This window comes from Rousettus aegyptiacus, unplaced genomic scaffold (assembly GCF_014176215.1).
Source record: "Rousettus aegyptiacus isolate mRouAeg1 unplaced genomic scaffold, mRouAeg1.p scaffold_m13_p_12, whole genome shotgun sequence".
Taxonomy (NCBI): Eukaryota; Metazoa; Chordata; class Mammalia; order Chiroptera; family Pteropodidae; genus Rousettus; species Rousettus aegyptiacus.
Window position 1 is genome coordinate 49,734,420 of NW_023416287.1, and position 27,556 is coordinate 49,761,975.

General features: G+C 37.6%; 1 protein-coding gene across 7 annotated transcripts in view; it reads right to left on the reverse strand.

Moving 5' to 3' along the window:
• The window catches only part of PTPRM (protein tyrosine phosphatase receptor type M), a 691,775-nt gene that overhangs the window by 527,823 nt on the left and 136,396 nt on the right, over positions 1-27,556 (reverse strand). The window lies entirely within an intron of this gene.

Consider the following 27,556-nt stretch of genomic DNA (forward strand, 5'->3'; position numbering starts at 1 on the left):
GATTTGAGATCTCAAAATTAAGAGATTATGTTTGCTTATTGTCCACAATTTTAAAAGGCAAGAATAAGTTTAAAACTGAGTGTGATATGCATCTGCTTAATTTTGGTACTAGCAGGTACTTAAATAAAGAAACAAAGAATGAAAGAAAATACAGTCTATACAAAGCAATTCAGGCATTTCAGCATTTGGGGCACACTGATGATTCTGAGTCCCATACCATATCCTCTTAAATGCCTCCTATTACTCTGAATTATTACAGTATCAAATATTTTCTCTAATCTTTCACATTTCAAGAGTGATTATTATTTAAATTTGTTTTTAATTGAAGAAATGATTTAAATTTTCCCCCATCTACCTCCACCCCACTCCCTTCAAGAGTGATTAAATTGATCATATTATTACAAAAATCCTACTATCCATTATATAATGCTATTAATTAAAGTAATTAAAAATATTAATTACTTGTCAATTATTGGAATTAAGGCTTCTGGTCAAAAAACCACAAAAATAAGGACATTATTAAACTATGTCTGCAGTGTATGTCCTGGCAGCAAGAAGTTAAGTAAAATAGTAATTGTACAAACTCGGAGATAAAACAGATGTTAGAGGTCACCTAGTCCAATTTACATCCAAATGCTTATGTCAATTCTACAACCTAGACTGATAGACAACTTTTGAATGGGGGAAGTACTCAGAATTTTAAAAAAGCATCTCTACCATGTAGATAATTTCCCAATTATAAAGGCACAAAATCTGCTTCTTGAAATGCCTATTCATTTATCTTAGCTCTACACTGTGAAGAAATAGTGAAAAATCTCAGCTTTTACACAGGAAAGCTGATTATTTGAAAAGAGTCGTCATGTTCTAAGTCATCACTTCTCCAGGCAAAACATGCTCAGCTCCCCCCAGTTCCTCCTACTAGAAGGTTTACAGATTTTCACCATCTTGGCAGGTGCTCTCTGAACACTTTCAGGTTTATCAGCACTTTTCCAAATGAAGGATTCCCAGTACTGGAGCCAGACAGAATTAAACTGGCTACTTCCTCTGACCTTGTGCTCTTTCAGTCTGAGCAGAGTGTGAGTTCATTGTGAGCTTCTGTGCACCTGAAATGCCACACAAGTGTGAAATTCATACCACTGCCATTGAGCTATTTCTTCTCTCTTGTAATAAGAGTATGTAATGCAAACACAGTATGTACATTCATCCTAACTAAACCGTGTCTCCCTGTTCTCAGTTCATCACTCCAGCCTGTTGAGAGCTTTTAGACTCCTGATATTGTCATGCGGGTATTTGTCATCCTACCTAAACTTGAGTTATCTGCTAATTTGATAAGCACGCGCTCAATACCCGCCTCCAAGTCACAGACAAAAATGTTAAACAGGGCAGAGTCAAGGGACCTCAGACCCTCTTTAAAGATCTCTTCCAGCTTTCTGGCTTTGTCTAGTTGTTAGCTCCAGGCGTGACAGTGAAATTAGTGGCCCTGGACACTGTCTTCTGTAACACTTTTAGCAGAACTGGTCAATTAAACATTCCACAGGGAACAGAAACACATTACAAAAATACATTAACTACATATTTCACCTTGACAACAAGTGGTAATTTATATTTCTCTCTTACTCAGCTTTAACAAGTTCAAAGAAACAAAGTGGATTTGTTTAAAGCACATAATACTAACAACTTTCCAATTTGGGGTAGGAAATGTTAGAAGACTATGCAAACATTTACGAGAAATATTTTCCCTTGGTTGCAAATTCTAAATTTGATATAGAAAACAGCTTCAGTACTGTAGCCATAAGTCCAAACAGCAGGTAGCACTAATAATGTTCAAAAAGAAAAAAAAAAATTACCATGAATTTTGACAGAGAAGGGACCCCCCAATGGAAGCATAGATAGTACTTTGATGAAAGTCCTGCAGTGCAGTCTTAAACAGTGAGGAATAGCTATAGGCATCCACAAAACAGCTCAAGGCTGGTTACAGATCTGGTTTATGAAACAACTGTTGGAACTCAAGATATAACCAAATATAAAGGCAAGAGAACGCAGAACTGACAGCAAACCCCAAAGACTAACACAATGCCGGTACAAGGATATAATCTTCCCTTTACATAAAGCTGTTTTTATCACTTGAAAGGAAACATAAAACATGTGATATGCTTCTTTCTGGACCCATGTATGATTATCAAACCACTGGAAAATGGGAAAGAGTATGGATTTCTTATTGCCATAAGATATATCACCCTGCACACCAATTTTCAGATCTACTGGCATTCATTCAACAGGTGAGAGACCCTAAAAACAGCAAAGCTGATTTACTGAGCTAAAATGAGATGAGGTTAAGGTAAACAACATCAGAATTGAAATAAACAATTTGAGAGTGAACAAATTAAACTTTTGGTTTTAAGGAAGCTTTGCATAGTGTTGAAAGCGAACCGGTTCCAGGATCAAACGTGTGGCACACCCCCATTCTCCCACTGCTAGCTTTATGATTGTAGATAGATCACCTGGCTCTCTGAACCTTGGTTTCTCCACCTATAAAACAGAGATCACACATACCCCACGTGATATTTCTAATGATATAGTTTCACAGCAAATGTAAAGTTCATATAAGAGTCAGGCATGTTCAACCAGTGTCAGTTATTTTTGGTTCTTAAATCCTCCTTACCATATATGCCTCATATAACAATTACTCTCATGAGTTCATTTTACTGCAAATAGTTGGAATACATAATTGGATATTTCAAAGTGTAATTCATAAGAAGGTGAAAAGTTATAAGCAATCCTGCAGGCACACTTCCTGTGGGCCCCTCTACGGAACATGCGGGAGCAAAGAACAGTGTTACCTACGCTTTTGTAAATGTTTTTGGGCCAGCAAAGAATATAATAAGGAAGCAAAGTCCCCCGAAACTTAGTGAAATGAATAAGCATTTCCAAAAGAAAAGTCTCCTTAATTTTCAGAATAATACAGACACTTTGCCATCATGTACAGGAATGTGGTCAGCAACAGACTTGCCAAGGTTTCTCCAGAACTGTCTTACTTGGACCAATGCCCAACAGCTCATGCCTGGATTCTAGTCTTCCATCAAATCAAAGTAAATTATTTCTTTCTCGTGGAGGGGATTCAAGACTAAACCAAAAGTCAAATATAAGATGGAGGAAAGGTAATGCAAAATGAGTGGGGCTGTGATCTGGGTCATTTATATTCTCTCTCTCTCTCTCTCTCTCTCTCTCTCTCATACACACACACACACACGCACACACACACACGCACACACACACTCACACACACAAACACACATAACTCATACATGTGTACGTGCCCACATGCTTACATCATACTTTGAGAAGAAAAGGCTTTTCCTTAGCAAATGTGAAGACAACAAACAATACTACATGTGCTGAATGAAGAATGAATTATTATGCAAAAGGAAGTGTCAAAGGTTGTCAAATGTTCAAGTAACTGACAGCAGTTATGTCTTTAAAAGAAAGATAATTTCTTGGCCTGTTCCATGATTGTGCAAGTCACATGAAAATTAAATTAACAAAATCAAAGAAAATTAAAAGTTGAATATCAAAGAAAGCAGAGCACAGAAAAAAAATAAAATTACACCAGTAATATGGCAAGGACTCTACCATTACTACCAAGTAATAAAAGAAGTCACAATTCATTTACTACATTTACTAGAAGTTAGCCACAAATTTCACTTTGAGCTTTGGGGTAGTCAATGCAAAGAGGAAAATATAATTAATTATATAACTCTCAGTATCTGAGATAATAACATGAATACTAAAACATGAATAGGGGTTAACATTTACTGAAGACTTGTTAATCCCCATGCCAACCCTATAAGATAGATACTGTGATCTTCATTTCACAGATACAGAAGCTGAGGCACAGAAGGTTATACAGCTTACAAAGTTCTCAAAGCAGGAAGGGAGTAAAGCAGAGATTTGAACCCAGGCATCCTGTGTTGAGAGTCCACATTAACATCATGATAGTGTCTCCTAAAATGAAAACCCAAAAGGGACACAACTACTCCTAATCCTAAATCCAGAGAGAATTATCTTCCCAGGGCCCTGGTAAGAAGCAATCAACATGAGTTGATGAGCAAAGCTCTCAGGAGCATCCACCAGAACAGAGCATTGGGTTTTAGGGTCTATTTAGTAACATGTTATGACAGCATATCATCAAACTTCGATTCAATAAACTTGATTTTGTGGAAACTTAGTGCATTCTAGTATTAAAACTAAAATACCTTTAAATGGCCTTTATGCATATTGTTTCTCTCAATGAAGTCTTAGTGGGCTGCCATGAGTTTGTGTATTTACTCCCCAACTAAAAACTGTAACTAGTCTGTGTTATTACTGAAGCATGAAGCCACATTCTTTAGAAATCAGATGAAATGGTATTAGGCCTGATATTTTTTCACAAAAACTGAAGTGTTTCAAAAGAACAGGTGTCTAAAAAGCCTATAGGCAAGATGGGAAATCTGCTCGAAAGTAATTTTGATTATAACTCTATCTTAGTCATCTTGGTATTCCCTAGAGCTAGCACATGGTAAACTCTAATAAATTCTATTTAAAAAAATGAGTAATGAATTTCCCAAAATTTTATGCAGAATTTGACTGCAATATATTTTCCTGGAAATTTTTTTTTAAATATAATATCCACCTAAACAATAAAAACAATCTCAATATAGCCCCACAAAATACCCAGCCCTGTCCTGGTATATTCCAAGATGAATTGCTACAAATGTAAGTCAATGAACATATTCATTTTTTTTATCACAGTGAAAACTATAAGCCAGTTAAATGTTAATGAAGTCTCCACCAATTATGGCTTTCATTTAGAAAAGTTGAACTCCCTTTTTTTTTTTTTTCCTGGCCATAATTAGATAGCAAGGCTAGCTGTCTATAAAGGTCATTCTTAATTTATTTGCACATTGGAGGGAATTTATCTTTCTTCTTGCTTTAGAGTAGCAGAAAATTATTCAAGAGACCTAAATGTATGACATCATTAACACAGAAGCTATAAAGGAGAGGATAGTCCACTTTTTCCCCAAAGGAAACCTTATAAGATCTTTCACATGACCTCTATATCCTACCAAAGCTCCAGGCCTGGAGAGAAGAGAAAAGTAATTAAATTCACAAGGATAGGGCAGTACTTAAAATTTTTTGATTGTGACCCATGGTCTTGTATATGTACATTTAACGAACCAAATTTATCTCTACTGGCATACAGTGACATTTTTCATTTCTGTTCTGTTCCATTTTGTAAAAGGCAAATATAGATCCACTAAACTGACTTCATGATCCTTCAAAGGGTATTACCTTTTGTCTTTAAGATTTGGAGGTGAGAATCATTACCTGGGACTGTTCATTTAGCTCGAAGTTATTAATCACCACTACTAAGGCAGTCAGAGTACAATCTGTGATGTACAAAATTCTCTGGTATTAACAACTACCATTTTTGTGAACATCTGCCATGTGCTGCCAGATTCTGCTTCAGGCAATATTTAGTTATTTTTTTCACTTACTCCTCACAACCAGTACAAGACTATTCTCGCAATATGCATGATTCGAAGAACATGTTACATAACAAAAACCATGCAAATGTTTACATGTATTATTCAATCTTAAAAATCCTAAATGTAAGCATCAGAGTCCTTTGTACCAGTTATCAATGTATTACCTCTCAGCTCTAAATTCACGTCATTGTTTGCTTTGCAAAAGTATATCCAGGCCCTCTAAGTTTCATGTCCCAGTTGACACGATGTTAAGCTTTGACTATAGAGGGATCTAGAGAGGCACTGCAGGAGAGAGGGGTGGGCTTGCAGGCCTCCCTTGAAGGCTCCTCAGCATATGAAGCTTCTCCAGCACAAGGCAGGGGTCTCCCAAGTGCCCAGCTCCTCCGGTGCATGGTGGCCAACAGTGACCAGCAGGGAGCAGCTTGCCCCAGCAGCCCCATGGTGGTTTTGTAGCAGTGTTTCCAAAGGGACACTTCCAAGGAACAGCTTTCCCTGCCACCCTAGAGGACATATGTCTTCCAAGTTGTATCAGCGTGGCCCCATAGAGACTTCTGTGCCATCCACTGAGCCATAGTCAAGCCCTGGATCTTAGCTCTAGAAGGATCTCCTTGGAGCTCTATTTCTGCCCTGGAGCAGTGGCTGTTCCTCAATTCTGCTATTCCTTTATTCTTTAGAGGTCTCTTTACTTAATACTAGCCAACTGTCTGTATTCCAATCCAGTGTTATAGTTAATTATTCCGTATAATAAACACTCCCTGTTCAAATTACTTTGTAGTTTCTGTTTCCTGATTGGACCTTGATTGATCCCTATTTTCACAAATGGCTGTGTGGAGAGGTCAAAAACCTCATCCAAAGTCTCACAAAATTCAACGTAGGGCTAGCATTTCAACCAAAGTCTGAGTCCAAAGTTTATACTCTTTCCAGTCTACATACTATCACCCTTAACCCAACTTGATAAAGTAAGCAAGCAACACCATATACTGTTTATATTCTGATTGCTACATGAATTGCATTGCAAATAAGCTCTTCCTAAAAGTGCAGTTTATAAGAAACCAGTGGAGGACAATCAAATGCTAATTTCATAAACTTCATTTTGAGTTTTTCTGCCTTTAACAGGTAAAATTGACTTGTAGTCTCTAGCAATAGTTTTTCTTATAATTACAGTCCATTAAAAGTTATTTTCTAAAAATGATTGTAATACTCCTTGAGGAGATTTCTGGAATTGTTCTCATTTGTTCTAAATACAGAATGACCACATTTAAAGCAGCCTTTATCAAATGTATGAAGTATTAAATGGGTCTCTCTACAGGGAAGGCAAATCAAAAACTAGAGCTAAAGTTCTCCCCCAAAAGACTGATGTTATGTGTTCTGCTTTCCTAAAATACATGTAATTGCAGGTGGTTCTATTTATTTCGAGTTTAAGACAGTGAGATAAAAGCCTATAAACTATACATTTCAAAGTAAAAAGAGAAGGTGAACTATAACATACATAATCGTTTTAAAATGAAAAAAAAAAAAAAAACCCTAAACCAACATAGGGAGCCACAGCTTTTTTTCTTGTAAATCAATCCCAGTGACATCTGCATTTAATTGCCTGCCAAACAATGAAAGTATATAATGCCTCTCAAACTTTCAGTGCCCCAGTGATGGTTAGTGAATCAGACACTAAGCATTATAGAAATGTTCTTCTACATAATTTAATCTAGCGAGCAGTTTTTACACATTGCACAGGCATTTAAATGGCTAATGTTACACACTATTATAAAAGTGCTATTTGCCAATGGATATATTTTTTATAATTCAAAGGAAATGAGCTGTCTTGTTCTTAAAGTTTCTGTGGTTTATTACATTTACTGGATACTTCATTTTATATCAATCTATTGATGCCTAATTTTAAAAAAGGTTCGATTGCAACAACCATATATTTTTCTTACTGACTTAAAATCTGTTTCTTTTTTAAGTGGCAAATAATGTTATTTCTATTCCCAAACACTGTACAGATACAGTCAAATCATTAGGACCCTAACTGTCTCAGTTTTCAATATACAAATTAGTACCTCATAGGATTTAATTAAACCACTCATGTGTATTCCCTATAGATTCAAATCTATCTGAATATAACACTGGCGCTCTCATCCATCGCACCAATATTAAAAACTACAGTATGAAAACAGTTGTTGCCTCTATCATAACAACAGGAGTAAAAAGGGAAAACAAATTGACAAACTATGTGCATAACTGTCTAGGGAGAAGATGATCAAATCTAGGTCAGTCAGTATTTTATCACCTGATCCCAGAATGGCCTGTATTCTGAGTCCCACACTGGAGCAGTGGTTCTCAAAGTGGGTCCCTTAATGAGCAGCATCACCTGGGAACTTGTTAGCAATGTAAATTATAAGGCCCCAACCCTGATTTACCGAATCAGAAATTCTGGGGTGAGATTCAGCAATCTGTGTTATAACAAGCCAGACCTCCAGGTGATTCTGATGCATACTAATGTTTGATAATTACTGTTCTAGACCGACCCATTTAACTGGAATCTTTTGGGAGCATCTCCAGGAATCTGTGGTTTTAAAAAAGTTCCCAGAATAATCTAATTGGCCTATTTTAGAAAAGAGCTCTAGATCAGTAGTTTCAACATTTTTAAGATGGTTTCTTATCAGGTTCTTAAAAGGCAAAAAAAAACTTCAATGTTTACTTATTTATAAATTATAAAATTTAGTACTCTACATATGCAAATTATTAGAGACACACATATAACTGAACTTTTAAAGTATGAACTAGAAAATAAATATGAATTGGTGTTCAAATATTTTTTTCCATACATCAATGGATTGTATTATATTCCTCAAAGGGTGTGGAGAAAGCCTTTGGAGATCACTGCTCTAAATAACTCCTTTTTAGTCATAAATATCTCTCAGGTGAATAAGGACAACAGAATAGCACTGCTTGATCAAAGTCTTCCATGCTCTAATTTCAAACTAAGAAACTCCTGTTCTGTAATTTTTCTCTAAGTGGAACTACTCAACAAGAAGAAACACCCTAGGAAGAAAACAATCCTGGTTGTTGGTCAGAGATACCCAGAACATTTTTTAAAAAAGAAAGAAAATTTCATTTTATGCCTAGTAGCATTCCTGCCAGCTTAGTATGATTTACACAATCAATCTCTTGATTATTAGCAAAAAATCATTATCTGGGACAGCTGATAAACTCCTTAACTCACCAATATACAGTACAACCAAGCCATGCTATTCAGCTTATAATAACCAGCCACTGATTTATTTTCACTGGATGGTGACTAACCTAAACTCAACTAAATGTATGTCCCTCAATGAACATTTTTTCTATATATCACATTCACTGAGTAGAATCAAATTATAAGGAAAAGTATATGTAATTTCCTATATCTTTTTGGTAAAACATTTATTCCAATTTTCTATCATTAGGAGTACTTATTCTAAAATAAAAACTGGAAACTTGAAGGCTGAGTCTACTTAATTGGAATCTGAGACTTGGGATATATTAAGTTCTAGATCTGTCAGCTAACTGTTCTATCTTTGGACAAGTCACACACTGTGTGTCTTGCTCACTGTATGAAAAGGGGACATGCAGCGCTCATACGTGCAATGAATGTACATGATTTCAACAATAAAAATGGGGTGGAGGGTGATAGGGAAGCCTTTCATTTAGTCCAGGAGCCTAATAATCATATGCCCAAAGACCTGGAACTGAGAAATAGGAGAGATGAGCTGGTGCCTCTCACCCCCACCCACTCACTGTTGCTTCTTCCTTCATGCCTCTCTCTTAGTTTGCACATCTCATTGAGTTCAACATACTTCTCATGTTTAATCTGGATTTTTTGGCAAACAGTATATTGGTCTTTAACCCAAATGTTTTCTAAAGAATTTTCAGGGTCAATTCTGACAATAAGCAAATCCCTGAGGATTTATGCCCTATAGAAGCTGAACCTGGTGGTGAATGTGAAAGTGTACTCACTGTTTCAAGATGATGAACTTCAAAGAAGTTGTGCATATTATCTGAAACAGGAAATTAAAGTGACAGGTATCTCTTTATTGATATTACCTGTGTTGGTTGATGGCATCATAAACCAATGGATCAAGCTAAAAACCTGTGAGTCGGCTACCTTTCCACTCAACATGTTACCTTCCAAACAACTTCCTAAATGTTTCTCCTACCAGCTTCCTCCTCTCACCATACCACAGCCTGAGTTTCATCTCATGTCCCCATTGAACTTGACCCACCCCCTCGCATCTACATTCTGCCCTCTCCAGTATATCCCACACACTAAGAAAAAGTTGACCTTTTATAAAACAGAAAGCTGAAAAGAGTCTCTCCCTACTTAAGAAATTCATCAGCTCCTCACTGCCCATGGGATAATGTTCAAATATTATCATGTGACATACGAAGTTTTCCTGATTTGATCCCTACACCTTTAATTTCCTGCCATCACTTCTCGTTCACAGTACACGCTGGTAATCCCTGACTATCTATAGATTCACCCCAAAGACCATGCTACTACTCACATGTCACACATCTGCTCGCGCCATCCCTGCACCCCGACCCTGGAGTCTGGCTGGTAGACTCCTGTTTCCAGTTCAAATCCCAGCTCACATGCCCCTCTCCTGGGTACCTGCTGCTGATTCCTTTTCACAGATAAAGTCAAGCACTCCTTCCTATGTACCATCACTGCAAAATATAGGGTCTCCAGATGCCCTTACACCCCACATGGCAACATGAGTGTGGGCATGTCCATCTTCTTGACTGCGCAGTGACCTCCTAGGGCCTGGATAATGTTCTCTTCATCTGTGTGTATCCAGTCCTAGAAAGGTGCTGCCACTCATTAAATACTTTAAAGTATGGTGTAACAAAGGTAAGAACAAAGACCATTTACTACTCTATTAGAAAAAAATACTGAAGAAAAAAATACTATAGAATCTATTCACTAAACACTATGGTTACACCCAAGGAAGAAGAAATTCTGATTCTAGAATTCTTGCCTTTTTGATCTGACTTCTGGCATCTCCTTCCTTCCCTCCCTCTCAGTGCCGGGCATTATGCTGGGCACTGAGGAGGAAGGAAGAGGGGGTTAGAGGATTAAAAAGAAACCCTTGTCCTCTGGGAAGACAACTTGGGGGTCAGGAAGAAGTTTAAAAGAATATGAAAAATGCTGTGGGAGCCAAGAGAAAACAAACAAAAAAACAACTCATCTCAAAGATCTGTTCCTAAATGCTACGAAGAGACAGAAAGAGAGAGAGAGAGAGAGAGAGTCAGCAACTAGATGTGAGAGTCTAGGATATCCATGGCCTGTTATTCTAAGAATCTGCATAATAAGGCTGTTATTTGGCAGACCTCAGCATAAGTCAACAAAAAGCACACAGATTTTCTGTGTATCATACTGGAACTTTGCTTTAATGTCTCGGTTGTGTTTGATTCTTTGTTAAAAAAAAAAAAAAAGAGAAAAGAATGTTAATGATTATACATTATATATCTTTCCAATTTATGAAAAATAAAAATAGTGAATACTTATTTAACATCAAACTTCAATTCTCAGGTCATAAAGTACACTGTGAGTAAAAATAATTCATTCTATAATTTTTAAATTAGGAAGCTGGATTCCATGCAAAATTCTCCAAGCTAAGAACAATACTTACATAGCACAAAACTTATTTCTTTCCAGTTATTTTCCATGACTAATTAGTGTTAAAATATAGGGAACTAAGAACATTAACCCTTCTCAAGGACAATACAGCTGAAACATCTTTCTTTTTTTTTATTGAGTGTTTACTCAATATTCTATTTACTTCTTTAGCAGATACTATTTTGCCACTGACTAGAAAGAATAAGTAGTCTGAGCAAACATCCCTGGACTAGTAAGCAGAAGGTCTGGGTCCCAGTCCTCCCCCTCCCCATGTGTGACATTGGGTAAAGAAACCAGCCAGCAGTATGGAAATATGATGGAAAGAATGTAGATTTGCCATCAAAAAGACCTAAGGCAAGTCCCAACTCTATCAACTTAAAAGCTTTCCTCATCCATTTGTCTGTAAAACCATTTACTTTCTAAAATGTTATAAGGATTAAATAAATTTGTATATTATGTGTGTGTTTATATATACATATATATTATATTACCCATCTACCTACCTACCTACCTGCCTGCCTATCCACTTACCTAACTATCAAATAGGCCAATGTTGGCACCCTTTCCTTTCTGGTCTTCGGCATCTTGATTTATATAAAATAGTATGAATGAGTTAGATCATTGATTTTTCAAACTCAGATCTTCAGAGTAAGGTTTTCAAACTAAGAACCCTGAGATCCCCTCAGATTGTGAATGTAGGCCCATTGCAGGCCTTCCTAAAACCCTGCTTCAACCTGATATATTCAACTTTCATTTGCTTTAAATTACAGGGTTTCACGGGCAACAAGACTTACACCAAAAAAAAAAAAAAATTTAACACTTTACGATATTTGAAAACTTAGCACTCCGTTTTAAGATTATACATTCCATTATTTTTCTTCTCTTCTCTAAACATGATACTTCTTTATTAGAAACATAATGCAGGTTAAAATGTGTTGCTGTTTATCAGGTGGATGGTTAAGGGGAAACTGATTATAATATAAAACCTAAATAACAATGTTAAATGAAACAAGCAAAAAGGATGGTCAAGTTCAGTGTTAAAGAGGGAAGAAAAGGTTTAGAAAGAGGTAGAGAGGAGGTAGAAGAAACCCTAGAAATATGAACATCGATGTGAGGGCTGGCCAGATTCCTGGCTTAGGTAAAACAAAGAACACAAAATCACGAAACCAAGAACCCACTATTCTCAATCTTACGTAAGGTGGAGCTTCTTTGGGGTGATTGGTCCTATCTAAGTCAATCCAAAGTGATTACATCATATTTGCTGGAAAGGATCATTTGACAACATCTAATATAATTTCAGTAGGATTCTTCTCAACCCATCTCCCTCCTCAGCATATGTTTGCTAATGTCTAAAATTCTTTGAATCAGTTTACATTTTTTCAGTCTACAGGACTCAAAATCTAAAATCTGAAAAACACTATGTGAAAATGGGTTCATACAATCAGTCTTCTAGCCACTTCTCCAAAATGATTTACTTAGACCTGTCATGTGCAGGTCTATGCAAACAATCCACAAGTGCAAATAACTAGATATGAGATATTTCTTATTTTGATGAAGACCACTTAAAGTCAGTAGACATATGAAAAGGTGATGGGGAACAGTTAAAAAAGAATAAAATATCAAATCTGATGATTTCATAATAGGGATGACCCCTATTTGCTCCAGAAACATTTGTTGAGATATTTTAAATTTAAAGCCAGGAGGGTAGAGAGTAGAGAGCTTTGCTTTTCATGAAGTTCTTCCCTCTCCCCATCATCATTTTGCTGAATTGTTATAAGAAGCCGTGGTTAATACTGGGATTAGTTAATCAAAGAGTCATCATATAATTGGTTTTAATCATCTGAGTGTGTAATTTTACACTTGATCATATGTAGCCTGGATCTCTTTCTTATAGGATGCTCTTTCAGTAAGCTTATCATTAGCCCTTGGCCATATTGGATACTTACTTTTAACAATATCTAACCTAGCACTGGGTACTTGTTTACTAAGAATAAACCCATGTGTATCAATATAATATTGACTGGGCTTAAGAAATACTAACACTTTATAGGACCAGAAATTTGTCTGGAGGAAACTTCACAGACCAGCTTAATTTCTGTAATGTCTAAGCCAATAATCAAATAGAATTCTAGGAGCCAAACCCAACTGCTAAGGACAAGCAAATAACTGTCTCAGCCATCTCTGGAAAAGACATCTCTGATTAGATCTCTCCTATAGAATTTCTATATCATATTTGTGGTACTGATTTTTCCAGTATGAATGATATGCCCACTTTTCCCTGGGTTTAGGAAAATAAGAACAGGTAGGCACCAGTTTTCAGCAGCACACTTGACTGACATGAAAGGTCTTGAGTTGGGAGTAAAAACCAAGTTGCATCAATATCAATTTTTTCCTCCATAAATTTCAGAAACTGTCTATCATAGAAATGCAGACATGACCTTAGCCACAGGAAAGCAGAATGTGGCACCACTACTAATAATTCTCAATAAAGACCTTCATTATACTGAATTTTTATATATTGCTAACTTCAAAATTAAAAAATGAAACCCAGGGGGAACCAGAAGATTTAATTAGGTCAGGGGAAAAACTTGCTTTAAAGAAAACCTATTATAGATAAACTGTTAAATCTCTAGATCCACCAAACATTGCACTATCTCCTTTAAAGATTTTAGATATTAACACAAACATCAATCCCAATTTAAAAACTAGGTGGCAAGCCTTCACTTTCCTAATGCATTTGCAGTAGAGCTCCTGAAAACACCAACTTTCCCTACACCACAAAATGTTTCTTTGAAAGTTACTATTCTCCTGTCCTAGCACTGCTCTCATTCTGTTTTACATATTTTCTTTTGAAACTGAACAGAGCTATCCATGATCTGTCTGCACAAGACAAATGAATAACACACAATTTTTTTAATTCCTTAGGTTTACAAAGCTCTTAAGGCTTTTATTCAAAGGGAAGTTCGCTGACCACCTGTGTCAGAATCACCCTGGTAATTTCTTAAAACAGATCCTGAGCCCCACCATAGACCAAAAATTGGGATGGAAGTGGTGTTGGACCTGTGAATTTTAGGTCAATTCCCAAAGATTCTGCTGCTGGGTGAGGGGCAGATAAGAGCCTCTGCTATGGCCATTTTCCTATCCTCTCATGGCATCAACTAGTTGTGAAATAGGTGCTCCTCTGGTATCCATTCCTATCTCTCCTGAGGAGTCCAAGCTCGTCAAGGTTATTCTCTCATGACCAGGAGGGCTCCTCCACCTGCATCTCCACCTGCTCTCCATGCTGGTTTGGTACTTCACACACACCACTCTAGGCTCCCATACAAAACAGGCTCTTGGACTCCTCCCCACATTTACTGGAGGCACTTCCCAGCCACCATCCCAGCAAACTCGCTCACTCATCTCTTAAGAAGACCCACTGCCACAGAATGCACTAGCTCTCCTCCTTATTCCTGGGTTATTAGCTCTTTACTGAATGCCCATAATTCTCACATGTATGAGACTGTCCTTCTCCCGCTGGACAGTGTGCATTCATGCACTGGTCCTCCAGACTACACAGTGAGAATACAGATCCTACTGAAGAAGCAGCACCGGGTACCTGGCTGCCCAGGGTGGTCATATCTTAACTGTTTGTAATAAGACTGAAGAACGTCCAATTTACATTTCTACACAGGAACAGAGATCACCCAAAATATTTTGCAAGTAAGGAAACTAAGGCTGGGGCATTTACCCGATTTATCAAAGACAAGCCATCCAGCACGCAATAATAGATCACAGAAGGGCACTGCGTAGCATGGTCACAGATGCTAAAACACAGGATTTTAATCTAGTTATAGCAATACAGGACACGTATGTGACCACCTATAATTCAGCATTGTGATGACAAGGTGATATAGTACCAGAGATTACTAAGAGGCTATTTCAGATTAGGAAGAACAAGGGAGACTCCATACGGGAGAAGACATTTAAGGTGTGGCTGGGGGGACAGGTCAAGTCTTGAGAAATAAATAGAGAGATTCCAGAGAGCGTAAACACAGAGAGGAAAGTGCACGCTGTGAGAAGGCTACCATGTGTGCATGGAATCAAAATTCACTGCAGAAGAAATAATATAAAGGGAAGCTGAAGACCAGGCCACAAAGGTAGATGGGAACAGTATAATGTCAGGCTGGGGTCCACCCTGGGCAGGAATGGAATGACCATACTGCCACATTCATGATTCCATATGTCTATCCACAACAGCCTGATGACAAAGGAGGGCAAAATTTTTATCCCATCTTACAGACAAGGGAAGAGGTCAGAAAATTGCACTGACTTGCCTAAGGTACAGAGGTAGATGAAGGTAGACGGAGAGTTTGACCCTTGGTTTCCTAACCCCTAAAAGGTACATTTTCCTTATAGTATAATTGTTATACATAATTAAAGATGGCTATTCTGTGGATGCTCCTTGCATCTCTACTACTTAAGTAAATTACATCTTTACTAAAATGGACATGTTAGATGTCATTCTTGAATTTTATCCCCAAACAGTATTGACATCTTAACACCACTGCATAGAAGAGCACAAATATTAAATAAAGACTTGATGACAACAGAAATAAGCTAATTTTAAAAAGGCATGGGGAAGTGAGATTCATTTTCTCAAATAGATACCAGAGAAAATTCACTGCTAGAATCAACCACCACGAATTCTGCCAAACAAATCAATCCTTTACAAACTGAAGCATGTTAAGCATGAGCGCTTAGAGATGTAACACTGCAGCAAGCATGTTTACAGGAAAATACAAGGAAGCACGGAATTAACTGCCTGTTTGCTTTCTATTTGCATCAGAAACCTGACCTTACACTGAAAGCATGCACAATGAATCATCAAAAAAACATAGACACTGTGGCAGGGAGCTGAGAGATCAAATCTCCTTTCAAAATTGAAAAGAAATGCTAATGCGCTCCAGCTCAGAACTGCTATACTAGAAAGGAAATTAATATCCAAGCTGGAACAGCATCTGCTGTTCCACCCAGTAAGATGAAAACAATGGTGTTTGGCCAAAGAGTACAAGGAAATATAGGGGTCTGATAGGAACAGAGGAAATGAAGACGGATCTTACAAAGAATCCAAAATGAACAAAGTCGTTCGTCAAGTGACACTCGAGAGGGAGAGCAAGGTTTACATTGTAAATGATATGACCATAGCAACCTCGCAGCTTAAAACTATTCTTTAAACTCTTACCTCAGCCTCCCACACAGAGGACGGCAGATAATTGGAAAGGAACCAGTGCAAAATAAAAAATGTGTACAAGAGCACAAATATAATTAATTGTAACCTATCTATTTTTAAAGGCAGGATTGCTATACAAAAAGCTTGGTGACACTCTGCGCCAACAATATTTAGAAAAAGAGACAAGGAAATAGAGGCAGATTGTTTTCGTTTTATTTAGAGTCAGTTTAAAAGCTAAATGAAATACAACTGCACAGAATAAAATTCCTGCACTGTCTTGAAATCCTATATTTGCTTTGGACCCAAATTCAATCAGATCAGCTACTACGCATTTCAATTACTTCTCTAAAAGAACCATACATGTTCTCAGCTGTAGCAAGAAGGCTATCCTTAACCATACCCTAAAAAGGATGTGCTGCCGTTTTCTTATTCTTCTTCCCACTTTTGGTCCTCCTTCTCTCTATGAAAAATGCCATGCTGATGGTAGAGATCACAACATCTAACTCCTCAAAGGACTTTTGAAATGAAAAAACCAAGCTTGTTTTCTTCTTTGTAATATCCTCTAACTTCCAACCCTAACATTCCACGCTCACCTCTAATAGAGCTACCTTGGCTCTTCCTGGCTGGTCTTTTTTAATCCCAGGCCAATCGCTGGTTTGTTTTCACTGATAATTATCCCCTTTCCTGTAGAGGTACATATCCCTCTACTACTACTACTCGTTTGATTTTTCTGATTATTATTATCTTCAAATTCTTGGCTCCAAATATCACAGAGTATACTGTGGTAAATTTACATAGAAGAGCGGTTTACCAGAGGGTAGCTAATAAGTGGTAGACTGAAGAACCGTGGTTTGGCAGTGACCCAGAGAGGAGAGACACAGATAGGATCAGGCCAGAGGAGTAGTCTGTTTAGAAAACTGAACATTCACTTCACTCTGCCCTCTACAAAAGCCACACAGTGAATCAGCTCTAACTAATCCCACTGGTTGCAGGCAGACATAGATGCATATGTCAGCTGCCAGGGATAAGACAGAGGGTCTCTCCATCTCCCTTTGGCCTCCTCAGAAGGCGGGAGGGTCCTGTCTCCCAATTATCCTGAGATTCCCCTGAACCATTGCTGTCCACTCCTGCTGTTTATTTCTCAAGAGAACAGACTTTGAAAAGAAAAAAACAACACTGCTGCAGAAATACTATCACAGGTAGTGCAACTGCCAGTCTAATCAAAGGACTTGTTGCCTCATTTTCAAGTGGCACAACTGTCTAGCAATTATTCCAGGCAATGTGGAAAGGAGCCTGACATGTCAATACTTTGAGAAAAAGAAGACAGTAAAGAGAAGTAACATCTTGGGAGCCTGAAGTCTAGTCTATGGTAAATGATGCTCATGTCTACTTGTTTACTATTCATACACTCGCTCATTCAAATATTTGCTTGGTATATATGTCCATATTTGTTTTAGATTCAAGCACTTAAAGATGATAATTTGTATTCTATAAAATTCTGCCTAAAATAAAAACAGTGAAAGTTGGAGGGGGGGGGGGAAGGGGGCGGAAGAGATCACACTTGGTGTCTTTAAACTGCTCCATGCAAGATCCAGCACAGCACTAGGCACATTAGAATCCTTAATAATCATTCATTGATGACAAAACTATAAGGTGCATGATTAAAAGGGTAAAGAAGAAATAGTAAACTAAAACAAGTATACAACACTGGTTAAGATTTAAAATGTCAACTAATCTATATCCAACAAGAAGTTCTAAGGCATTTTCACATACTTGAAATATAAGCTTGTCATTTTGAAAAATAAAAAATAAAAAGGAATACTGCACTATTAAAGACATACTGGGCAAACTTACATCACACGCATGAAGATTTAGGGATGCCAAAATGAAATAGGAGGAGATGTACTAAAGAGGAGAAGAAAAAAATCAAAGTGAGTAAAGCCAAAAATCCAACAGTGTAACAGATCTGCAAATGAAACAGTATGCATAATAGTATGCAAAAAGAAAAGAGAGTTATAAATTAAGCCAACAGAAAATGGTGTGATTCCACCAAAAACATTAGTAAATACAGTCAAAACAAAAAGCAAAATGATATAAACAGTGATAAAAACGGCACTTATAAAGGGAAGCAAATTTAATGATTGAAATGTCTTAAAAGTAGTATAGCAAAGCCAGTCTGCAGTAGTATATGAACTAACTTAGTTTGTTGATTTAAACCCTAGTCATGTTGCTTACAGGGAATGAGAAGGAATCTGATACTTACCGATCATCCGCTATGGTTATGTAGCAGTTGCTTAATACCCACACTCAACAACCCTGTCACACAAAAAGTATTATGCTCATTTAACAGATGAGCATACTAAAATTTGCAAAGATGAGCGTCTCAGGATTACATAAGCAAGTTAATAACAGTATCTAGCACTCAAATCAAGATGTGCCTGCTTTCAAAACTTATCCACCTCATTTTTTCCTCCCTCACAAGTATTGAATAGAATATAGAGGTCACTGGCTACCTCTCAATTGATGTTTTACAAAATTACTAATTTTTCAAAAAATGTTCAAACTAATTTATATGGCTACAAAAGGTTCTGTATTCCCTTCCAAACAGGCTTCAATACTCTATACAAATCAAAGATTTGTAAGACTGGTCCTCCATGTCTTGTTTGTAACATTTCTAGAATTCATACTTTCCCAATCATTAAACTCTTAAACTAATTTTTTTTCTTTAAAGAGAGGTTAGACAATTGATAATTACAAAAAAATAAACAAGATTTTAAGCCAAGAATATCCATTAAAGTAACCAATAAATTTAGAAAACAAATTATTTGCCAAATGGCCACAACTAAGAAGTCAGAGGCTATTTGAGCTGAGTAGGTATTTTTCTTAGTATTGTTTCCACAGCTCACAAGTCTGTGTCAAACATTAATAAAAGCTAAAATTAACCACTACTGCCATATTTCCTACTTGTATAAATCACAGAGATATTAAAAAAGAAGGAAGTATTCAAGGCTTATCAAATGTACTTTTCTAGAATGTCATATAGTCCACGCACAAATGACATTTAGAATCCCACCACAAAGATTACACACTACCACGATCCAGAAAACACAGATGTGCATTCAGCATAATTCATTTTGGTTTATTAGCTTAGTAAGGAAACTTGGCTAATCTTACAAGATGAGATTTTCAATAAGAGCTGAAGCCAAAAACCATTTACAGTTGACTGGAATGATGTGGGGGTTAAAGCTGCTCACCTCCCATACAGTCAAAAATCCACATAAAACTTTTGACTCACCAAAATCTTAACTAACAGCAAGCCCTTGGTGTCATTCCAGAATACCCCCACCCCCACCAATACCAAAATTTAAGGATGCTCAAGTGCTATATATAAAATAGAGTAGAATAATGTATGTAGCCGGCTCTCTGAATCTGTGGATTCCCAACTACAGATCAAAAATACTGTTTTGATCCAGGGTTGGTTGAATTCTGAGAATGCAAAACCTGGGGATAAGGAAGGTTGACTACATTTATTGAAAAAAATCCATGTATAAATGGACCTGCATGGTTCAAACCCATGTTGTTCAAGGGTCAACTATAATTCAATTGATTATAAATATATATGTGTATGAGTTAAAAGGGGTCTAGGAGGGAGCAAAGTAATTTTTAAAAGGGGCTATCCAGCTTGGTAAATGCCAGATAGAAATTCATTCATTCAACAAATATGCACAAGCACTTAGTGTGTATGGGCTGCATCCCGAGTGTTGGATATTTATGGTGGAAAACACAATGAAAGCAGCGTCTGCCTTCATGGAGCTCAATGGTTAATATAAAGAATCTGCCACCCAGTAGACAAGACTAGTCTTCTTGTTGCAGAATAGTCAGGCCCACAAGAAACCAAGCACTACTCAGAGAGTGGATAACTCAGGTTTATTACACCGGTGGTCCCAGAAGAGCTAGTGCTCTGAAGATCTGGGCCCCAAGCTCAGGGGCAACTTTGTTTTCATAGAGCTTAGTTAGCATGGGCCAATTGGTTAATTTGTCCTCAGAAGGTTACAAAGTGCAGCAGTTTCTATGGGCTACAGGGCTGAGAGTAGCTATGGGCTATAGAGCATGGGAGTTGCTATGGGCTAAAGGCAGTTTACAGGGCATGAGATTTTCAAACAGAAATTTAGGCAATACATCTGTTATCTCGACAGAAGAAGCAAAAGGGAAGGATGAATCTTTAGTTGATAAATCTTTAGTTACTCCTGCCCTTTGGCCTATGCAGCAAGCATATCTACAAAAGCAGAACAAAGAGCTGTTTACAAAGTTAACCATTTGAGAAAAAAATTCCTCTTTATTCTCTCTTATGGTCAGAAATGAAGCACACTTAATCCCTGTTTGAAAGGTGTATAATCTTGTGAAGAAACAAGCTATGCCAGAGAGGTGGTGCTCTGGCCAAAGGATAATCCAAGACAAACGAATGAGTTCAAAGAAGTTTGAGAACACCACCATCCTCCTCTCATTCTTGCTTTCTGGAGGCAGCCATACTGGCTGTGATGGTTAATTTAATATCAACCTCACTGAATCATGAGGTGCCCAGATATTTTGCTAAATGTTACCTCTTTGTGCTTCTGTAAGGGTATTTCTAGAAGAGACTAACACTTGAATCGGTAGACTGAGTACAGCAGAGGTGCGTAGGCACCATCCAACCTACTGAGGCCTGAACAGAACAAAAAAATGGAGGAACCAAGAATTTGCTCTCTGTGCCTGACTGCTGAGCTAGAACTTCTGTCTTCCCCTGCCTCCAGACTGTGACTTACACCTTTGACCCTTCAGTTCTCTGAATTACACCACCATTTTTCCTGGGTCTCAAGATTGCAGCTGGTTAATTGCAGATCTTGGGGCTTGTATCTTGTTGGTTCTGTTTCCCTGGAGAACCCTGACTAATACACTGGCCTTTTGCTTTCCTGGCCTGTATCAAAGTAGTTATTCCAGTGGTTCACATATTCATTTGTATGTTTCTCCCCCCTGAAATACTCTTAAAACCTTTATCACAGAGCAAACTCCTACAACTCTGAGGTCTCAGCTCAAACTTCGCTTTCTCAGTGACAGTGTCCCTGATGAGCCCAGTGTGCCGCAACCCAGTAAGGTCTCCTTATGTTCCCATAGAACTTATCCTTCATATCGGTAGCACACAATAAACTTGGGATTATTTATTCAGAGTAAAAGAAATACAAAAATAAAATTTTAAGTAAAGATTACTATTAGCTGGAGTGGCAAGTATGAAGAATTCTTCATAGAGGAAGAATCATGGACTAGAGAATAAAGTGACCAGGTTAGATGACTTTGTGATAGCTCATGTATCTACCAAATGTATTCTTGGTGCCTGGCATTATGTAAGTCACACTGCAAAGATGGATCTCATTTAATGCTCATGGCAACTCTATCAGGGAATAAGTATACATACACACTTCACAAATAAAGACTCTAAGGTTTGAAAGAAATACATTTTCTACCCAAAATCACACAACCCGTAAATAAAAAATTGTCTTTTCAGATACCAGTCTGATTCCAAAATTGCATGTGAAAAACCTGATTCCCAATTCCTTTTGTTCTCAGATGAGAAAATCAAGGCCCCAAGCCATGAAAGTACTTACTTGGAGTGGCAGACCCAATAAGGGCAGATGATGGCAGTAGGAATGTATAGAAAGGAACAGAAGCATCAATGGAAATGAAAGTCCAACCACATTCAACACAGTACTGGAAGGATAATGAAAAGAGCAATGTGACTCTAACATTTCAGGCTATTTACAAGACTAGATGTTTTCTGGGTGATGCTCCCAGAAAACAATGGGAAACACATCCAGCAAACAATTAGCAATGTCAGATCCATCTCACACTTGTGTGAGGACAAGTGTGACAGCCAAGAACAGCCATTCAGGGGTCAGCAGATCAAGTTGTAAAGATAAGCTAGGAACAAACTGATATTGGCCTTCAGTGCCAGGCACCCAACCTTCTTCACATCGCAGAACACACAGAAAACAAATATCTGTACATCTCACTGGGGTCAGGGGTAACAAGTCCAGTCTTTGTCCTCCTGGGGAGAAGTAAAGCCTGGAACCCACTTGGAGCACACAGACTAGTGAGCTCTGCTCTGCCATAGGCACCATGAAGAAACTATCTTTGTTCCTATCAGGAGGGGACTTGCTTCTCTCTTATCATTTATAGCCTCGGATGCTCAACCCGGGACTTTTAAAGGCTCAGTTATGCTGGGAGTTCAGTCTTGCTAGAGACAGAGGCCGTGAGGGAGGCAATTCAGGTAGATATGGCACTTGTCAAAAATGAAGAAATCAGATTAAATAAACTGTGGTCACACATATTTTCCAGATTCGTGGGGAAAAGAACTGTGTCGGAACTGACCAATGGATAAGGAGTATAAAGTGGAGTGTGGCATAGGCAAGTTAAGAATGCCAGGTTTTAGAAGGTCAGAGGATCTGAAATGTCAAACAGAAAAGTTTTATTTGTTATAATGTCCAATAAAGACCCATTCAAACACAAAGAACAGTAGTCAATTTGCAGCTGTGCAGTATGAACCAGAACAAAAAAGAGACTAGATATCTCCAATGAGCAAACAGGTGGCCTCAAAAATCAAGAGAAAGGGTTAAATCCACAAAGTATTTTGGAGGAAGACTTGGCAATATAAACAATGTTATGTTCAAAAAATAGCCTGTAACAAGCTTTTTTCACTAAGAGGTTTAGGAAACATTTGACTGTTAATAAACAAACAAACAAACAAACAAACGAGAACATAAAAGTCAACAAAGCTTATAAATTTAAACAGGTTGTCAGAACTAAACTTATCCCTATGGTATTTCCTTTTACATAAAATGACAACTGAGAAAAATATCTTTAAGTCACAAAACTATGCTGTAATTCCAATTTTCTTAACAAAACCTAGAAAGATACTATGTATTTGGGGATTTATACGGAAACCCTTATCAAGTAGGATACGAATACTTAAACCTAAAATGAATGAGAAATCTTGCTTGAGAAGTCAAAAAAGCAACATAGTTAACTGATATTAACTGTCACTTTAACACTAGATACCAGGCTCCTTAAGCCATCTGCAAACACAAGCTTTTATCCAACTTGCTTTAAATGAATTTTTTAAATGCTTGACAAAGCAGAGACAGATCTGGCATTGCAAAGCAAACAATTTCACATAAAAAACAGAATTGTTTAATGCTAGGAATTTCTGCAGATTTTTTTTTAATATCCTTAACATGGGGATTGAGAATATATATCCATGCTTTATAAACCATAAAGCACTTGATTCAGGTAAATCATCATTAAAGTTAGTGAATTTCCCAGCAAGCTCATCTTTCTGCCTGTGACCCTGTAAGCACACACCGTATGCTACCTCATTACAAGGGCTCAGGCTATTAGGAGCAAATGGGGTCAGACTGTAATTACACTTAATAGGACTCCAAGTCCTACTACAGTCATGCATTTCAGGCATGGTCCCAAGGAAGATTTTTTAAACACATCAAAATCCCAGGAAAAATAAAAACATATTGGTTTACATCTCTGGATATTCCAAAGTATACAAAGAGATCAGGCAGGTTCTGGATTGTAGAGATAAATGCAATTAATGAGCAATTACTATTTAAAGAAAAAATCCCTGTCAAAACAGCTTGACAAAAAAAATGGTAGTTTTTAACACACACAGCTTGCAGTAGTGCTGCCAACAAAAACAGTGGGTGGTAATTCTGCCAGCTAAAATGGTGCTGTAATGGGGGTAAGGGTGAGAAGAACCATTCTGCCCCCACCACACTGACTCCCAAGTCCTGTACCTGCAGAGTTCCCTGGTTCTTACAAAGGCCACTTGGGAGATCTACTAGGGCAAGTAACCCCAAAGGCAAATATTTAAACTGCTAAACTTCAAAGCATTTCACACTAAGTGAAATTGTTCCTCAAATGAAAGTGGCCTCATCCTTAGCGAACTTAGACCAACAGAGTAATTCTAAAATTAACCTCAAATTGCCTCTAAACTTTTTACTGAAGAGAAAATTTCAGGGCATCTCATCAATATTGAAGGTTACTTCCAATGGAGGAGGGAGGCAGAGGACTTCCTTAATAACACTGTCTCCAATTGGGAAAAGAAAGCTAGAGACCCCCAAGTCAAAACTCTGCTTCCTATTTGCAAAGAGGTTCACTTTAATGATGACAACAAAGATGTTGGGTACCAATACACATTAAAATATCACCATCACTAATGATGTTGGTAAATTATATCTGGCTTTTGTCTATTGTATTAGTTAGAATTAGATTCATCAAAAAAGGCAGGGAAACCCAAATGTCAGGGAGCAAAACAAGACACCGGAGTATTCCCCTCCCAAACAGATGAAGTCTGTGTAAGTATCCTGGAGCTCACATGGCAGTTGTACTCTATAGTGTACCCAGAGATCCAGAATCCGTCCGGCCCTTGGTTCCACAGTCCAAAGGGGTAGCCTTGATCCTCACTGTGGACATGGGGCTCCATCCAGCACATTCGCATTCCATGTGGAAGGATGAAGGAGAGGAGAAGGGCATGTTCCTCCTCTAAAGGTACTTTGGGGAACTTGTGCACAGCACTTCCACACACAGCCTACTATCTAGAACTGGGCTATTCAATTCAGGGAAGCTAGCCATGTATGAGTGTGTCAACGGAGGGTTCCTGCCTTCATTAACTTCCCTCTCTCCCTTGAATATACATATAGAGCCCCGATACCTCTCAGCCTCTCTCCATCTTCCCTTGCTACAGCAACGTCTCCATGGAAATAGTCACTTGACATTCATTATCCAGCTGGTAAAAGAAATGTGGAAAGCAGGCCATATCCTACTGTCAAGATTAGATTATAATGAGGTGAAAAGGCAAAGGGAAGAGGTGTCCTAGGTATTCCACGTTGGAACCCTGAGCACATGATTTTACTGAAAGATCATTGTACATAGTGGTCAGGTTTTAGTGATTTAAAATATAGTTCTTTCAGTATTCTATTGGGGGCTCTAAAGAATTTAGTGGGCTGATAAAACTGTGTATGTCTGAAAATATCTGAATTATGTCTTCATTTTTGAAGGCTATCATCATTGGATGTAGAATTATAGACTGGCATAATTCTTCCAGGACTTCAAAAATATCAAGTCTCTGTCTTCTGGATGCCATTGTTCCTGTTGAGAAACCAATTCAGAATCTTATTTTTGCTTCCTTGAAAATCATGTCTTTTTTTTTTTTTCTCTAGCTGCTTCTAGTATTTTCTCCTTGTCTTCGATTTTCAGCAATTTGAATATGAGGTGCCTAGGTGTAGTGTCCTTTGCATTAATCTTATTGAGGTTTGTAATTTCCCCAAATCTCTGCCTAATATTTTTTATCAATTTTGGAAATTCGTAAGCACCATCTCTTCAGACATCGTTTTTACCTCATTCTTCTCTTTACTTTTTCTGGGCCTCCATTTCCATGTTAAGTCGTATGTACCCACCATGTTCATATGTCCCTTAGGCTCTTATCTGTATTTTTCATCTTTTGTCTTTCTTTGCATCAGTCTGGATATTCCATTCTGTCTTTCACTTCTTTTCATGTGTTTAAATCATCTATCGAGTTTTTAATTTTAGCTATTATACTTTTAAACTTTGGTCACAGTTTTGCCATGCCTTCATAAGTCTGGCTTTTTCTGAAGGGCTTCTAACATTCAGATAGTCTTGGGTTACTAGCAATTTCAGACCACCTTAACCCCATCAGAGATAGAGATGATTTGAGCTGGTCTACTTCCTATTTGCCCTAACATCTAGGATGTGGCCTTTGGGGTCCCAAACCCTGGGGTATTTACTTTCTTCCTTGGCAGGTTCTAAGCTCTAATCTAGCTGCCCTACCCTCCCCACCCCACCAAGCCCTGTGAGTCTCTTGAAAGCTTTGCTCTTTGATATCTATTGCCAGTGACCAAAGCACAGACTGAGAGATAGAGACACTCAGTCTCACAGCTCTAAGCTTTCTGGATTATGCAACTACTCTTTAGCAGGCTTTTGATAACTTCAAATAGAGGGTTGTGTATATAGTCCAGTTTTCTAATTGTTATCAGCAAAGGTTGGCCTAAAACAACTTAGTTCTATTGCCATTGACTGATGGGCCAATAAACTTTTATTTTCACCCAACTACCGTGGGAATTACTACTTATTATTTATATTTTATAACAGAGAAGATAGAAGTTTAGAAAATTTTGAAGATTTACTTAGGTTCATCAGCTACCAAAAAACTAAGTCAGGATTTGAGCCCACTTCAATAGAACTTCAGAGCTGAGTCTCTTAACCACTACTTATACTTTTTTTCATTTGATCCTTAATACAACCTGAGTGACAGAGTCAGAAAATGGCATGTTCAGAGTTAGTATTCTGACTTCAAAATTCCATCCTCCTGATAGTCTTTCTACTGGAGTTAAAAATCTCAGGTAAAAATATGATAATGTCTCTGATCACAATCATCCTCATAGTTGCTCTGGGAAAAAATGTTGGGGGGTATCCAATATAGTCCTCATTTTTAGATAAATAAACAAATAGACAAATAAAGATACTAGCATGGGTTCATTTATTCATTTAATTAATTACCTGTTATCTACTACATGTCAGGTACTATTCTAGGCACTTGGGATATATTTTAATAGATGAAACAGAATATAAACATAAACATCACAATAAGCTAATTACATAGATTCTAAATTGTATGGGGGAAATAGAGCTTTATAAAAGGACTGAGAGGGCAGAGCAGGGGATAAAGGGTAGGTTGAGAATTTTACTTTTATATAAGACTTTCTAAAATACAGTTAATAATTCCTCCACCTCACCTCCCCACCTTCATCATAAAGACGTGTTTCATTACAGAATAAATTAACTTTTTTTTCATCTGCCAGTCCAGTTTTCTACCACCTTTAAATGCCATCGGCTAAAAACCATAGCACTCATTTTGAGTAACTACTATGCCTTTGCAATTTACAGGGGGAAAAAATACATTAATTATTCTTTTGCAATAAAAGCTGGAATTTTCCACACAGTGGTCTTTTTGAGCTCCAAAAAATCCGCAGACAAATGGGTTTAATTTTTTTCAAACCTGATTTTACTTATTTTTCACAAGACCTTTTAAAGAAACTCTAC